Below are 17800 nucleotides of genomic sequence, written 5' to 3'. Positions count from 1 at the left end.
CTTCTTCCACGGGGATCACAGATGACAGAGACTGTACCAAGTGATGAGGTTTTTTTCCTATTCCGAGGAAGTACCAACTCAGAGGGTAGCACTCCCAACCCCACCGAGGCAGCAGGACAGCTTCAGGCTCCCTACACACTCCAGAGGAACCCACACTGGTGTGCAAACTGAACTGCAGGAGAAAAGATTTGAACCAAAATTCAGACAAATTTCTTGACCCTGTCACTGCCCTGCCCATCATTCATCAAGTCCATTTTGCTCTCTCTCCCATTCTCCAGGAGCACACAACTCACAGAAGAGCTACATTAAGCAGTTAACTTATCTGTCTCCCTCTCCAGTCTGGTGATATAAGTCTTGGTCCTTGGATATCAATCTTAGAACCTGCAGGAAGCTTGGACAAGCTTTCTGCAAGAACAGAAGAAGACCTAATCTTTAGAAGCGTAAGGAAGTAGCTTGATCTCTTACATCACAAGGACCCCCTTTTGCCAACCTGCCAGATCAGCCAGTGCCCATAAGACTCCTTTTAATCTGTATCTTCACTCCTCAAACCAAGTCAGCATTTCTCTTCTTGAATTTCTTGTTCTCTCCCTTATCTTCTGTCAGAGCCAAGAACATAAAAACAATTAGGGGTCTTTCCACTAATCTTGTGCAGTGCACCACCTTCTAGCTAAGAAGTTGCAGAAATGTTCACCTGCTATTTCATTGCATTTGACTAATCAAATATTGAAAAGCCAAATAAATGTCACTATATTATCTCAAGCTGTACATCAGGACAAGGTAGCAAAGAGTGTGAAAGTCACAGCATCTCCTGAACTAGACAGCAGAAGATAAGAGTAATATCTGAAAGGTTTCATCATGGGTGTCATCTTTTCGTGAAGACTCAGAGGGGATGCCCTGGTTTGCAACTCTGTCCATAGCTCAGAGACATATGCGTGATCTGCAATAAAAGAGTGGCAATTAAAGGCTTTTGTTATGCAGAAGTTTACACAGTTTGTTTGCAGGTTAGAACAGGACACACAAAAGCCATCAGTCTATTGCACATCATACACATTGTTAAGAAATGCCCTGGGTTCTGCACTGAAACAGGAGACACAACAGTAGGCATTCAGCAGCAAGCATTTAAAATTTTCTTAGTGGCCTGCATGAATTTCAGAGATTGCTGTTTTGTACTGTTTTTCAGACTTTTAACAAGCCAAACCACCCCTTTACAACACCCAGGCTACTTAGACATCTACTTCAGAATATAAAAATCTGAGGGGAAAGTCTGCCCACAATCTAGAAACCGCTTCTGAGCTCCAGACACCCTCCTTCTAAGTGAATGAAACTTCGAAGCAAAATATTAGCAATCCTCGCCTTTTGCACTGCTTACTTTTGTGATGGCAACCTATAATCCCTAATCAACCTAGAAAATAAATGACCGATAAACCAATCTGCTTGTAACCCCATTAACAGATTCTAGCTTCAGTATCAACAGGGTAATTTGCTGAGACTATTTTTAATCCCAACTGCTAAACCATTAATCCCACAATTTCCACATAGTATTTCCACCACCCCCCACATTTACTCAAGGTTACCAACAATTTTGCAACTCATTAAAAAGCAGATAAATAAATAACATTTGCAAATATACACCTCCTGGCACTGGAGAACTGACAGACTCCGATTACTTGGTTGATCCTGTTAAAGCCATTACTTTCTAATTGGAAAGAGTCATTCAGAAGCAAAGCTGTGTGTCTGGCATGTCACTTGACACCTGGTATGTACCGCTCATGATAAGATGAACTCTCCAATATGCTTGCCACAATGAAAAGAAGTAGGTTATTTCATCATACCACTGATAGTCGCAGCTCTCTACTAAAATCTGTTCTAATTTAATGGGACCAAGGTTATCAACATAAATTGTCATGTTTTCTCAAACTGGCATTAAAATATTCTCCAACTATCATTATTAATGTCAATATAAATTATGCATTGAAGATCACAGCATTCATTACTGAGGTAAAATTTATCTGGAGGGAAAGGAAAAAAGGGACAAACAGAGGAAATCTAATTGAAGTAAGTATTTATAGATTTCATACAGCTCTTCTCTTTAGTGATGAAAACATTCCTTTAAAAAAGGTCTTAAAATAAGCATTCACAGATCCATCAAAAACAGTACCAAGAAAGCATTGTGTTAATTAGCTAAAGGTACAGTTACACACAGGATGTTGCAAAGGGACTGATGTGATAATACATGAGCCTGATGGTTTATCCAAGGATGCATCAACATGGTAGTACAACAATCTGGAGGACAGACCCTTGGTTTCACATAGGCAGCTACACACAGGAGGAAAAGCTGTATTTAGTGTTGGAAGGGTGGTGTTTAATGCTCCTTTCAACTTTCTATAAATTACAACATCAGCCGTTCCTAATTGGTATATATTAGTATTCAAACACCACGTTGAAATTAGAAGCTTAGCAGTTTTTCAGTACACTTATAGACACTTCATACAAACACATGAATAACCTTGTTGAAATATTTTAGAGTCCCAAGGTTAAAAGAAATTATTTTAAGAGACAGATGGTGAGCAACTGGTACCTCAGTGAGGAGTGACGCCCACTTTTAAAACTTCTCACGCAACGTACTGTATCAGGCTAACTCCTATTTACTGCACACTTCGGGACTTTGCAGTAGAGCCTCATCTGAAACCCCAAAGATGTGCATAGATAGGATGGCACAGGGGAAAGGAAGCCCAAAAATACAACTCCCAAGGAAATCCAAAGGGAAAATAAGATATCTTATTTCCCTAATTGCACAGTTTAAGTCAGTCCTTAAGTCGCCTGATTCATAGTTTTATCATACTTGTGGCTGCCAGTACTGGTACCAGCTCACCAACACAGGTGCCTCACAGTCTACCACAAAGGCAGCCAGAATGCATCCATTAAAATAGACAACTAAACAACCTCTGTGCAAAGACTGGTGGACGAGGGGAGGGGGAGAAAGACTTTGCAAGCACATACTCAACCATCAAAGGAGCAGCTCTAGTTTCAGCCAGCAGAGACTGTAACACCTCGCCCCGCAATCCTTTACAACACACCATGTCACTGGCTATTGTTCGTAACTCTTCCCGCAAACCATTTCAACATTCAGAGAACGACTATTTCTTAAGGAAATTATTTCAGAAGGGAAAAATATTGCTTACTCATGAACCTGGTATCATTGTAACAATGAGGCAAAACAGCTACAGTCAATTACATTGCACAATCCTAAATGCATCTTTTATCGCACTAGATTTCAGAAAAAGAACATTCTGAAACACTGAAATAAATCAGAGAATAAATGTGACTTGTTGTCAGCTCATACAATATGGGTTAAATGCTACCATATGGTGAGTGCACACATGTTACCCTTTTAAAAACAAAGAACGTGGCTAATTTCATTCCCAAATCTATTTTTAAATAAGCAAACGTGACCATTTTAAAATTAGGCTACAATTGTGACTGAACACCTCAATTTCCACCAGCTTCTCTCCCTCTTTCTTTACTGAAAACTAACACCACTTCCCTGCTCACCATCTTTTTAAAAAAGACAAGGAAAAATTATTATTCAGTCAGCTTTATCCCCATAATAAGCCAACACAAGCATTTTTATGTTGTGTAAAAATAGTGACGAGCCAACTCACCGTTCTTCCTTTATTATACCTGCTGGAAAAGCAAAGCATGCGTGCGTGTGTCTGTGTGTGTGCAGTGCGTTAAAACTCACTGACATACGATCCGGTTTTCAGCAAACACTCACAACAGGACCTGCCCGACAGACAGAGCTCTCATTTTCTCTGCACCCCCCAGCGTGTACTGACATACAGTTTCGGTACACTCCCAACCAAAAAAGAACAACAAAAAAAAAGAACCAAAGGAAACACGTATGAAACACACACAGGGTAGCTGAAGTGGATGCTGTTGGTTTGAAAATTGTCTGTCTAGCCTCTGTGCTATTTGTTTTTATCATTATACTATAAATGAAACATGTCAGGAGTCTAAAAATAGCTACAAATTATAATTACATATGCTTTGTAGTTTTTATTTTACTTTGAAAAGAAGATTAAAAGCTAGATCATTTTAGAAACTGGCCTTGAAGATTTAGGGAGCCACAAAATTCTTCTACTTTACAATTTGAAGTACACTGCTGGAAAGCACTTCCTTTGGGACATAAATATGAAGCCCCAACATGGAGAAGCAAGCTCCCAACACCACACAGTGATACAGCAAGAAAGAAAAGGGAGAAGAGTAGACAAAGGAAAAAGTAATTTCTTAGAGATTCTAAGAGTGCCCTGATTATGGATGTAATACTATAAGCTTTAATTAGGAGCTAAGTGCTGTGAGCTAAATTCATCCCCACATCCAGTGCTGTAAATTCAGAGTCACCCAACTAAAGTTACCTTGGGTTTACCACAACAGTACAACAGTAATGCCAGGCCTACAGCTTCTGCAACAGCCCGTAATGAAATGTGGATTTTGCTGAACAAGCATTAAGCAACATAATATTCTGCTGATAAAAATTAAGTTCTTTTCCATAAGCAATCACTTAAATGAAAGGTTAGCAAAAATGAATTTTAAGCAGTTGTCAGAAGGTAAGCAGCCTTGAATCCACAGATCAGAGCCTCTGTTCCTCCATGATTTAAAACAGTTTAGACAAGTCTTCAGCAGCCTCTGCCTCAGTGTCCCTGCCATGGACATTTTGTGCAGTGTTAGTTCACAACTTGGGAGTGGTAAATAAACAACTTACCTTACAGCAGATGTGTGCTACTGCTGTGAGACCTGCTAGAATTTATTAGGCAATAAATAGTTTGGTAGCAATTTAGGAGATGCAAGTTCTGTCCATCCACGTACTAATTTAATCTCAGAACACACTCTTAAAGCCCCGCATTCATTTGGTGAAGCGCTGTTGCTGTAATGCAGTTTCAGGAATGCAAGGAGAAACTGCTAACACCAAGTATGTAACAATGTTGATGGGCCTCTGCAGATAACCAAGATGTAAACAACATCAAAAAATGAACAACCAGCATTGAGTAATCGTCACACCAAAAAAAAGAGAGCTTGCTGGCTTCAAATGGCAAAGCATGTTCAGCAGATCAAGAGACCAAACATTTGCTGACTAACAGTTAGGTAATGAAAGTAAACATTTGTAATGAAGTCATCATCCTAATGAAAGCCATGGCAGTGTTAACTACCTGGACCATTATCCACTCTCAAGTTTTAATGCGGGCTCACTAACATAATATTTACTAGAACTGTTCCTGCTGGAAGAGGAAAGGAAGTTCCATTTACTTTTAACATAGAAGTGACAACCAACAACAGTGCTATCTGTTAAGTCGTTCTAACTCCCAAATACTGTACAGAGTTTCTGTGCAGTTACAGTGGGTAACTGAAAAACAGAATTTTCCTTTCGGTGTCTGAGTCAGAACAGCTTTATCCTAGCACTGAAGTGTATAAATATTTGCAGCATGTAAGATGTCTGCTTTGAAAAAGCAATGTTGCTCCAAGTTTCAAATATTTATATTGCAGATATCTAATCAAATAAATGTGACTTTTTTTTTCCCCTGTTTTTTTTTTTTTTTTTGCTACACTGTGATTACGTATCTGGATTAAGTTTATGGCTAGAGGGAAAAAAAAATGACCATAATAAGTTTTAGTTGATTAACTGCCAGTGTAAGTAAGGATTTCAGATACACATATAGAAACTGTAATTCCACCCAGAATCACCATCATGCAACTCCCAGTAGTCAATGGGAATGGAAAGGGTGCTTATTATGGGGCAGCGGTGGATTCTCACAAAACATGTTAATTTTCAGGATGGTTGTACATGCTCTTATCCAACTAAAGAATATCACATGGTTGTGAAAAACAATAATAAGTCCATTTCTCCTTTCTGTGCAGAAATCCAATGCCAATTCAGTCTTAAAAGGTATGTATCTACAAATTCATACTTGTGTCTCAAAAACTTAAACAGGCACTTTTCTTGTGAAATTTGCAAGCTTGGACAAGTTGCTTCCTGCAAAATGCAATCACTTTGCATTTCAGCTTTCTATTTTGATGACTTTAAGAAACAGTATAGTCAAACCCAGATTTCCAGTTTAAGTACACACATATACACTTCATCACTGGTCTCAATGAAAGCTTATGCACTGGATCATGCATACTGCATGTAATTCCAGAAAGTCCTGAAAGTTCTTGGCACAAACTGAAGTCTTCACAGAAGTTAGGCCTTCCAAAGCTGACTGGTTTTGGATCATACTAAATACAGATACTCTTCATTAGATGGGACCTCAGCATAAAACTCATCAGATCTTACAGAGAACTATAGATAGGTAATTGTTGATAACTATACTTATAGGTAACTATAGACAGGTAATACTTATCAGCAATTACAACTATACATATGTATATATGTGTATATATACACATACATATATATATGTATTAAAAAAAAAAAAAAGATAATTGTTATAGGTAACTAAAGGCAACTGTTGAAGTCACCTGCACACAAAGACCTTAACAAAAAAACCCAAATAAGCATGTTGCCCAAAGTTCTCAAGAGTTGGTGACTACACCATTTCTATGAGGATAGTCTTCCAGGCTGCCCCTTCTGGTATAAGCACCCACAGCAGGTTGCACTTTAAAGTTTAAGCATTTTTCAGTCAACTGAAGCCAACAGCTCAGCTTCTGAAGGTGATCTTTAAGATGTTAAGACAGAAACATCCTCTGCTAAAATGAGGATCAATTCAACAGGGAGAGATTCAAAACAATGCCACAATCATTTTTCAACTTCTTCAGTAAATACTTCTTACTTATAATTGCTATTATTAAATCTTGGTGACAGCATGATACTATGACCAATTATAAAATCGTACAATCAACCTATTTTTTAAAGTAAGTGCATTAGTCATTGCCAACAAGAAAATTTTAATCTACAAAATGTTGCTCCATTCTAGGCAGATAGAGTTATTCAGGTCACTTGCTAGTAACAGTAGGTAGATTTCACCCTAGTGATTCCAGTAAATTCTTTTCTATGATGCACAGAGAAATAGTCGTTTGTCTGGTACAGGAGATTAGAAGGTTGTGTTAAACTTAGATAGGCACCGCGATAACAAAGATCACTCCTCTCTTTAAATATGTTTTAGATCATTCCTTAGGACAACGTTATTCTCACTGATGTGTTTTTTATTTTTTTTTTCCTCCTTTCTCTAAGCATTATCTTTGCATATTAATCTAACAGTTTGGAAGGAGGGCTGTAATGCCCTATTGTTCACACAGACTCCACGGTACTTATCACTAACTAGGTGTCACTTCAACACCACTCAAGTTTTATAGGAACTAAAGGCTTGAAAACAAACCCCAGGCAAGAATTTCTAGAGATAGCTAAAAGCCAGTTTACACCAGGAACTAGCAAAGGTGTGCTTGTGCCAGTAACACAGAGCCCCACGCGAAAGACTTTATTATACAGAGCTCACTCAAGACGGCTGTGCCAGCTACTCTTGTGAAACTGAAGATGCCTCCTGGAATATCTGCACCTTGATACTAATTACATCACAGGTGCTCCTATGCAACTACAGCTTCCAGTTTCAACAGGAGGAAAGCTCCAAAAACCACCGTGCCCATCCTAGTGGGACAAAGTTGGGATGCTCAGAGTAGCAGATGACTAGGCTGATGATTGTGAGTTTGCTGTGACAGAAGTGAAGGACACTTAGGCAGAGGAACAAAGCAACAACATTCACTGACAGACAACTCATCCCAGCCCGCTGCCACGGACAAAACTACTGGAGCAAAACTACCAACATACTCTTTGCCGAGATGAAACTTTTGCTCCCATCACCAGCACCCTTCCCTGGCACTGCTCCCCCCTCAAAAAACAGCCAACACGTCTTACAGTGCAGTTATTTTCAGCCCACTGTCAGCAGCCAGCCTGGGGGACAAGCACATGGGGGCCTCACTAGGGAAGCTCAACATGCACTATTATCCACACCTGCCCGTGGGACACAGCCACAAACAGGGGGGGCATGAACACACACATGCACCTGCTTCAATGAAGCACTCCCCCACCCCGCAGCCATGTGAGCCTCATTGTGCCGTGCACACACATACCCAGCAGGACATACCAGCACACACATCTGGCTCCCATGCAGCAGCGCAACATAGCCCATCCCTGCCCTGCATCTGTGCACACACACTCCTGTCCACCTGCCGCAACACCCCTCCCAGCCCTGCATGCACCTGCCCTGCATGCAGCACCCAGCTCCCCAGCCTGTACATGTACACGCTTCCTCCAGCCCCATCCACATGTCCCTCGTGGGGCTGCGGGCAGACAGCTGAAGGTCACTGCCCTGCCACAGGGTCAGCATCCTTCTGTTTGGTCCAGGACACACAGGGCCTTCAAACACCGCTGGCAAGCAATGGTCAAAAATCAGGACACACAGCACATCTCACAAAACTCGGCTATCATCCCACCCACACACCGTGCCCGAGCACGGGGACACAAGGGAAAGCTGACAAAAGATTTTGAAAAATACTTTCCCCCCAAATCAGAAACAACCCGCATTATGCCACTCATCTTTTGCTTAAAATTACACTTTTTGGTTTGGTTTTATTTTGGGGTTATTTTTGTTGTTTTTTGTCGGTTTTTTTTTGGGGGGGGGGGCGGGAAGCCAACGAAATACACGGTTGCCAAGTCGAGTTAATGAAAAACCCTTTGGCTGTTAACTCATTTAGTGCAGCAAGCATGAAATAAAGTCCGTGGCATGGGGCCAAAGCGCAGCGGCCCTTTGCCGGGCGGGCTTCTGGGACCTTTCCCCGGCCGCCGAAGAGTCGGCCCTGAGCACGGCGCCCACCAACCAGCTTTGGGGAGAGACTCTCCAGAAACCGGCGAATTCGCCTCAAAGTAGGAAAAAATATTAAAATAAGCCCCACAAAAATCAAAATATCGATGGCCCCGCCAGCCCCGAGGAGCTGTGTCATAAAGGCGCTTTTGCACCCACTTCCAAAAAAAAGCCGGATCCCAGCGCTGCGGGACGAACGGCGAGGGGACAGCGGTAACGAGGCCGGCCGGGGGTGCGCTTTGGGCAGGGCAGGGCAGGGCAGGGCAGGGCCGGGCCGGGCAGCAGGAAGGCCGCGGGAAGGCGGCGGCAAGGCGGCTCCTCGTCCCACCTCGCCGCGCCCCGACACCCCGGGGCCGAGCTGCGCGGGGCTGGGCCGGGCGGTGGCGGGGGGCGGGCCCGCGGGCTGGGGCCGCCCCGGCGAGGCGGGGCCGCGGGCGGGCGGGGGCTCGGCTCGGCGGCCGTCCGGCCCCATTCCCCAACCCCCCCTCACCGCGGCACCCCCCGCGTCCCTCCCCGCCGAGGAAACTTCTCCGCTCGCCGGGAGAGTTCGGCTCCCCAGCCGGGGAGACAGCGGGGAGCGCCCGGCGATGGGGAGCGAGGGGAGGAGGAAGAGGAGGAGGAGGCGCCGAGAGAGTTGCGCCTCTCCCCAAAAAGGGACTTTGACCCCGCACCGCTCGCCGGCGGACCGCGAATTACGTATTTTTGTCACAGGTCGGATCCTAACGCACGTCGACACAGCGTCTAATTTATGAACTCATCAGCCTAATTTCATTATTTAATCATGCGCCCAGCAATCGTGTTTCCTTAAGAAAGGACTGACCTATTTTTGGCTGGAGATAAACGATCATGTTAACAGATGTTAATCTTGTAATCTGTTTTTCCTGTAAGCACTTCGCATACCCGCGTTTCAGACGTATGAAAGAAAAAATTAAAAAACCTTTCCCAAACGACTTGACGTCACGATTCAGTTCTTATTTAAAAAAATAAAAAAATAAATCTCGCAGTGGTTTCAAAGACATTAAATCTTTTTCACTTTATAAATGCTGATTTGTTCTGCCTCAACTCCCACAGGCTTTTATTTGCATTTCAAATTCCACAGGTTACACCAGTCGCCTTTTCAGAAAATGTACACCAACAATAAGGCAGCAAATGGGGGGGGGGGGGGCGGGGGGGGGGGAGGGGAACCCTGCATCTGGATTAAATAAAGAACAGAATTAATGTTTCGAAAATAGTCCGAGCAAAATGATATTTGCACGTCCAGTGCCCGAGCGCCTCCTTATGCTATAGGGGTAATGTAAAGGATAAGCTGTGGGCACACACAATGCGCATTCCCCAGAAGATCCCTGTCTGCTGCTGGGAGCTTATTAACGCTCCTAATAAATGGTGCTGACTCCAAACCGACACTTTTCGGCTTAAAACACAGGGTTTGTCTCCAGCAGCTAATTGCAGAGGTTAGCTGGTTTGAGGGGAAAAACAACGGCCGGCTGTCATGCTCCACACGCCTCCCCACACGTACTGCCACTTTCAGCACCCCACCTTCTTCCCTCATTGCAAAGTTTACCCATCCAAACTTTCCTCAACTTGCCCAAGTGCTTAATTCGCATTAGGATCGCGACTCGGCGCTATGCTAATGATCACCGAAGATAGTAATGGGGGGAGGGAGGGAGGGACGAGGAGGAGGAAAGCTTTTATAGCACAAAATGTCTGGAACTGCGTTATTTCTATTCTTCTTTTCTCTCCCTCTCTTCTCTATCTCTCTCCCATTCCTCCCCCCCCCCCATTTTTTTTTTTTTAACATGTACATTAAACTCCTTGCCTCCCTTCCTCCCCCACCCCACCCGCATCAAACGGGCTATTTTTCCTCTTCTGGAAATAATCGCTACGGAGACATTGTCCTCCGAGTCCTCCTCGCTGTCTATACGTGAATAATTGTTTTCTCTGCCCGCCCACCCCCAACTTCCTTTGATAAACTGTGTACTTCTCTAACGGGGATCACGCAGCGACCGACTCGCCACGGAACCGAGAGCGACTCGCAAACAAGGGGGGGGACACACACGGACACAGCCCCACATCGGGCATTTCACACACACGCTGGATCGATGTTAGCGGGGGTGGAGGGAGGAAGGAGGGGGGGAACAACCCACTGCTAATAATTGAAGTGGCTACTCGGGGCTCGACGACCCATCACCCACCTTCTTCAGCCCAAGCTTTTTACTTTAAAGTGCGGCAATTTGTTCTTTGTCTCTTAATGGATTAATATCGCAATCCGCCCCCCCTCAACGCCCCTGACGGAGCGTACAAAGCCAAAAGGCTGCCGGAGCCCGCAGGGCTCCCCCACCCCCCGGCACCACCACTGCAGCAAACCCGACCTCCTCCTCGCGGAACAGCGCAAAGTTACCATTTTGGAGCTGCTCCGATGACCGGGGGGACAGTCCCCGTGCCCGGGGGGAGGCGTGAAGTTGAAGGGGTTTTTTCCCCCCCCGCGGGGCACAGCCCGAGGACCCCCCGCCCCCCGGGCCATTCCCCCGCCCCGCCGCCCCTCACCTCCTGCGCGGCCGGCGGCGGCAGCGTTCGGGGAAGGGCGCGCCGAGCCGCGCTGAAGGTGAAACCACGCGCCGCATGCGAGCGGCGCCGCGCTGCACATGATCCGCCGAGCGGCTCCACTGGCGCGGGCGGGGGCGGCCCCGCCGGCCCCCGCCGCGCCCCGCGCCCGCGCACCGCCCCCGCCGCGCCCGCCGCGCCCCGCCCGCCCCGCCGCCGCCGCCGCCGCCGCCGCGCGTCCCCCGGCGGCAGCGCTGCTGTGGCCGGTGCGGAGCCCGCATGCACACGCCGGGGACCATTGTCTGCGCGGGGCAAAGTTGGGGCGCGGGTGCCGCCGCTCCTGGGTGCTGCGGGAGCGCGGGGGGGAGGAAGGCGGGCACCGCGGAGTGGCGCTTCTGCCCACCGCCGCCCCGGTTCCCACGTACCTCCTCTGCTGCGAAAGGTGCGGGCTGGAGTTGCCCCAGATGCATTTCTATGAGAAACTTTATTTTTTCTTTTTTTTTTTTTTTTTTCTTTTTTTTTTTGGCGAATTCCACTGGTAAAATATTTATGGATCTATTGAAATGCGCAGAAACAACAACATTAAAGTCCTCAATCAAGATCAAAGAGGAATACTGTTGAACAGCCACGCGGGGGAAGTTGAAAGACCTCCGAACAAATCAATCTGCCATATGGCTATAGAAAGAAAAAATAAAAAACAAGCAACAAAAAAAAGCCCCCCCTAGTCGTCCCCCCCGCCTCCTTCCTATGGCTGAAAAGTTCAGTTCTTGTTTTCCTCCCTGTTTGCGAAGCTCCGTTTAATCACGCCAAATCTGTGTGTGCCACAGGCGAGGGGAGTGTGTTTAGTCTATGGCTGGGAAGCCTAATTTAACGCTCGGTACTAGACATCAAGGGTGTGGATGGAGCCTTTTTTTTTTTTTTTTTTTTTTTTTCCTTTCTTTCTTTGTCTCGTAATGTGCGATGACGTACAATTGACACGGAGCACTTTTGACGGAGGGACGGTGTTATCTCGACGCCCCGGGCCGGCAGAACCCCGTCGCCCCCGGACACCCCAGCTCTGAGCTCCCCGCCGGAGTCGCCCCCCACCCCCGGCCCGGCCCTTCCCGGGCGCTCCGGCCCCGCGCCGCCCTCTCTCCGTCTTGCACTTGGGACTCGAACTGTTCCGGCAATGAGAAGAAAACGAAATTGGGACGGGGAGGACGCTTTAAATCCTGCCCTTTCCAGTCGTTATTACAAGAACCCTCGGAATAAAGGGAAGGGGTGGGGGTGGGGGGCAGCGAGCGACAGGGGAAAGTTGGTAATGAAGGATACACGAATCATAAAATGTAAGCTATGTGTGATTAATGATCTGCACTAATTTGTATAGCAGGCGTGTTAAAGGTCATTGACAATTGTTGCTGCTTTCAGCATGAATGCCTGAGTGGGATGTATTTGGGACAATCAAATTTAATTCTAATTTACAGGAAAAAATAACTAGACGTGCATAGCAGCTGGTCAAAGTATAAAGAGGACGCACTTTAAAAAATGCACGTTGCCTATTCTTCAAAAGCAGCTTTGTTACATTAACGTAGTGTCTTTATGTGCCTCAATAGTAAATAACGCATCTGGAATGTCTGGATTTTGTCCTCTATGCATCAGCATCTTTCCTGCACACTTTTTCAATTGCAGGCCAAATTGGGTTACTCCAGAAGTGCAGCACTTTGTGGGAATTCCGAGTTTACTGGTGCCAGATTTACCTGTGAGTGGACCAACGCAGATGTCACCCCTCTGAGCCTGAAGAATCCACCCCAGGCACACGCCTATAACACAGGCGTGTAGATTCTCTAATCACAGTTTATATAGTACTTTAGCATTTCTTTACACAAAGAGTAAGAAATCCATTATAAATCAGCATTCCTGGGCAGTATTTAGAACTACAGTATTAAGCTAACAATTTCCATATGGTGAAAATTGACAAGTCAGAGCAATGAAAGGTGCATGAGACTTCTCAACTCCTCTACCTAAAAATGTGATTTTTATGACCTACTCCTTTTCTCTCAGAGTGCGTACAGATTCTTTTCCTTGGACAGTAAAACATGAGAATACACAATACAGTGCTTGCTCTATTACTTGACGGAGTAATGCTCCAGATACTTGATAATTTCCACATTTGCTTCCATAGGGCCCAGTCTTATACTCCTTGTTCCTGTAAAGAAATAGGAGGCTACAAGGATGAAAGGACTGGAGAGCCCATCTCAAGCTTAGTACGCGAGGGGTATTCCACTTTAATGGAAAGGCAATTAAAAATTCAGAAGATGCAGAGACCTTAAAAACAATCAAGCGGTATATTAATTTCACAGAAAGTCACCAGCAGAGTTCCTCTGTCCATGTAATTTTAAATAGGAGATTTTCTCACATTTCTTCTGCTGAGCCCAGCACTTCTGGGTTTTAAAAGCAAAACTGAAACAGTGTAAGAATTTATAGACTCAAAAGATATGCAAGATAGATTTGCATAATATCATCAATGTCATTAGAAATTTCAGGTGGAGATGATGTTCTTAATTTTCAATTTGTTAGTAATGTACCATTTCCATGGGTGACTAATTTGTTTGCAGACAGTTTACTCATTTTATGTTTGCCAGAAATCTTCCAGGAGATGTCCTCCAGTTTCAAATTCTTTAAATTACAGTATTTTGTATGAGAATGTCAGCGATATTAATGGCTCAATACGTGTTTTACTATTTATAGACTTCCATGTATAATAATTCTGGCTAATGAAATACTTGGAGCAGGAAAGCATTTATTTACTTTTGCTATGGTCTAATAAATTATTTGTTCAGCATTTGGGACCAGGCTTTCTCAAGTTAGGGAAAATGGCAGTTTGATGAAATTCTGTGCGATGACTTGTCTGCATAACTTAGCCTTAGGAGTGATTGGTGGAAGTTTAGATAAGAAAAGGTTCCCAAGAAGCACTGGTGGTAGAGTAGTGAGGAAAAAGGCCATCCCTGTACAAGCAAGGCTGAAAGCACAGATAAATACTTAAAGACAGGCAAACAAGCCAAGTTTGGATTACATTTCATATATATGTGTGTGCATGTGTGTGTGTGTGTGTGTGTGTGTACATGTCACATACACAAATACAGTCTGTGAAATGTAATCTAGGGGAGTCAGTCTCTCTGTGTGCTTGCTCAGAGTTACCCAGGTTTTGTGCCAATTATTATTTTCAGTTATTACAAATCTATCTGAAATTCTATTTAAATCTAAGGCAGAGATTTTGCTCTCAAACTGTGTTTGGTCAGAAAAAAGAGCACAGAAACTGATGACGAATAATCTTGTATTACTCTTTATGTTCTAAACCAGACTTTTCCTTGGTGTATCTGGAGATACAAAAAACATGTGCAGAAGTTACCAACTGGAAGGCACAGGCAACTCTATCACCCATCTATATCTGCAGATCACCACACAGAAGCATTCCCAGTAATGTTTTTTAAAAATAAACTCACATTTCTGACTCCAGTTAAAATGGAGTGCCATTCTGACACTGGTGTGCTTCCAGAGATTCTGTGGGTGGCACAAATTTCACTCTGAGACAAAATGGTTTCAATTAATAACAAGCTTATACACTTGGATTAAATACATTGACTTCTGATGTGCCCCACAACAATCTTTCTCTCCTCTCTAATCATGCCTCAGTAGCTGGGCAGTGTCAGGCTGCTTCCAGAGTTTGCAGTATGAAAACGTACCCCCACCCATCAAAGTTTTGCGCACCAGCGTACTCTGGGTCTGCATGGACTGAGGTCAAGCTTTTGCGCCCTGTTAATTTAGTCAGGCATAAATCTAGCAAACGGATTTGAAAATACTTTTTCCATTTGGAGAGGCACACATATTTCATGATCTGACGTGTCTATTAATGTGTAACAGCAATAAGCAACTTGGTCATATCTGTTGACAAATTGTACCAGGTGTCAGGATGTGGTCATAACCTCTTTACTTTCTATTCATACCAAGTTGTCCCCTTGCTATCAATGTAATTGCATCAATGATAAAAGATGACCGGTGTTTGTTTCCATCATCTAATTTATGGCATGTAATGAGCTTTTCCTTATGGCAGAAATAATCTGGAGACCTTTCTTGAGGAATCGACATTTTTAACGCTAATGTCTTTCATATTTTCCCCTACCGCCAACACAGTTTCTAAGATATAGCCTGATTTTGATTTTTTCTGCTTTGATCCTCTCAAACCCACTTTTTTTTTTTTAACTGAATTATCCAATATTGCTTTTACAATGACACTGAGGAAGACAGCAGAAAATGTTAATATTGCAAATAAGTACAGCCTCAGCATACACGGCTATTTTAGGTTCATGCTAAATGTACCAACTTTTCCAGCCCTGGCAGTCAGATTTTCTCACCCATATGTAATTTTATAAACTACATCACGGTTTCACAGCAGGTAGGGAGCCCACAAACCTGTTCTTAATTTCAGCTTAACTGAAAGAATCTCAGCAGCAGCTGGTTTCAGAATAGTTGATACAGACTTCCACAGATGTGGCCCATAATAGGTTCAGAAATAAAAAATAACTAGGCCACAAAGTAGAATTAATTTAAAGAAAGACAAATTCAATAAGGATGCAACTTTTAAGATTTTTTCTTTTTTCTTTGAGACAGAGATCATTGGGAGGGCATATTTCTGTGGCTTGGGTTTTTCCATTCTGTCTACCAATAGTAATACTGCAGTACACTGATTTTCTGTCAAGCTGGACCTGACTGTTAGCGGGCTGTGCTCTCCCAAAGCAAAAAAACGGGATATTTCTGAGTTTGTGTTGCCTCCTCTCCCCTCCCCCTTGGCCTTCTTATGTTCCTCCAAGCATAACTGATAGTACTGGAGTGCTTGTGCGCTTTTCTAACTGGACCAGACAAAGACGTACAATAGCTAAAAATGACCTGTGATGTTACAAAGAGTGCGCCGCTTGGTAAAACTGGGGAAATTGGTTGCCAGCACTAAACAATGCATTATCAACATTTAACAGTTTTTTATCACAAACTTTAAATAAAGGACTACAGAAAAAAAATAGTTTCACAAATGTTCATTTCTGGAGTTTAGCAAGGGGAAGGATTGAAATGATTTATGGAACGGCATGGCAAATATATCGTTGTACTGTCTTCTTCTGAGTAAAAAATACCTCAAAAGTAAAAGTGGAACAAAACAGTCACTTGTCCTCGCTAACAAAATTTCCCTTGACATTCTGTGCAGTGGTCTACAGTGGTTGAATAATCTAAGTTTATATGGTCTTTCAGCTCAGGCATGCGAGGAAAAAGGAACTTCAAAAAGAGAATATTTTACCTGACGTGTACTATTTTAAGGCTTCAGTAATTAGAGAACTGCAAAGGTCAAAATAGCCATCAATATCACAAGCAACAGAGTAGAAGTAACATGTTTGAGAGGAAGTTAGTTGGTTGGCTGTAACATAATATGCCGTAAGCACTCGGATGTGGATCTGCAATGACGAGCAGCAGAAGAAACAGTAAAAGTTAACCAGCATCAGATATTTACTTGGCTGAAAGCACACAGGAACTTGCAAATGAGAAATAGAGATGCTTTAGAGACTACATCGCAGAGTTTATTGCCTCACTGCAGAGATGCTGCAATTTACACCAAGATCCGTCCACACAGATCCATTCACAGGCTGGAGTAAAAGTTTGCCAGAGCCTTCTAACCTTTCAGTAAGCCAGACAAAAACTCAGCATTCAGAAGCTCCCAAACCTTTCTTCTACCTTCTGGATCTCATTCAAGTCAGAAATGTGTGTCATTAGCCTAGTTTTAGCGTATTACTGCCCACATTCTAAAGTAAAATCAGGAAATACTAGATTGGGGTGGGTAGCTAAGATCTTGCCGTGTGTCTGCTACTCCTGAAACTGTGTGTGTCAGCCTGTATTTCTGAACTGGCATAATTTTAAAAATGAGTAAAAGTACAATGATTACATCTGAAGCTGCAGTAGTTTGCAACAGTGTAAGTCATAATAAATATGCAGAATTTTTGGGAAAATTATTTTGAGAACAGGAACTCTTCCAAAAACTTCCCACTATTTCTTTCATTGCTGATAGACCATTTTTCTTCCCTGCACAGTTTTATGCCAAATTGGCTACTTTTCTAATTTCCCCATAAATCACACAAATTTCATGATTCTTTTTTTCACATTTGGATCACAAATCAACCAAGTGAATTTGTTCTAGTGAGAGAAAGAGGCTGAAACAAACACTCAGGATCATTAGCATAAAATTATCAGCGTAAAATTATCCTGACTTATAACAACAAGTTGCAGGCGGCTCCTCATTTGTTGCTTTCATAGGGTTTGAAAGACAGAAGTGAGTTAGGGAAGTTGGTCCACTACAGATTTTGTTAGGCATTTGCCTTTTTCCCCCATTAAAC

The 17800-nt window shown here is 43.6% G+C and overlaps 1 protein-coding gene across 3 annotated transcripts in view; it reads right to left on the bottom strand.

Moving 5' to 3' along the window:
* ZNF516 (zinc finger protein 516) overlaps positions 1-11516 on the bottom strand; it is a 102169-nt gene extending 90653 nt beyond the window's left edge. For all 3 annotated transcript variants that reach the window (XM_058832400.1, XM_058832401.1, XM_058832402.1), the window contains exon 1: positions 11394-11516. The gene's annotated coding sequence lies outside the window, so the exon portion shown is untranslated. The remainder of the gene's footprint in view (positions 1-11393) is intronic.
* Between the last annotated feature and the right edge of the window lie 6284 nt (positions 11517-17800).

The sequence above is a fragment of the Poecile atricapillus genome, chromosome 2 (assembly GCF_030490865.1).
Source record: "Poecile atricapillus isolate bPoeAtr1 chromosome 2, bPoeAtr1.hap1, whole genome shotgun sequence".
In the NCBI taxonomy this organism is placed as follows: Eukaryota; Metazoa; Chordata; class Aves; order Passeriformes; family Paridae; genus Poecile; species Poecile atricapillus.
The sequence above is the reverse complement of the archived record's forward strand: the minus strand, read 5'-3'. Positions and strand labels throughout refer to the sequence as shown.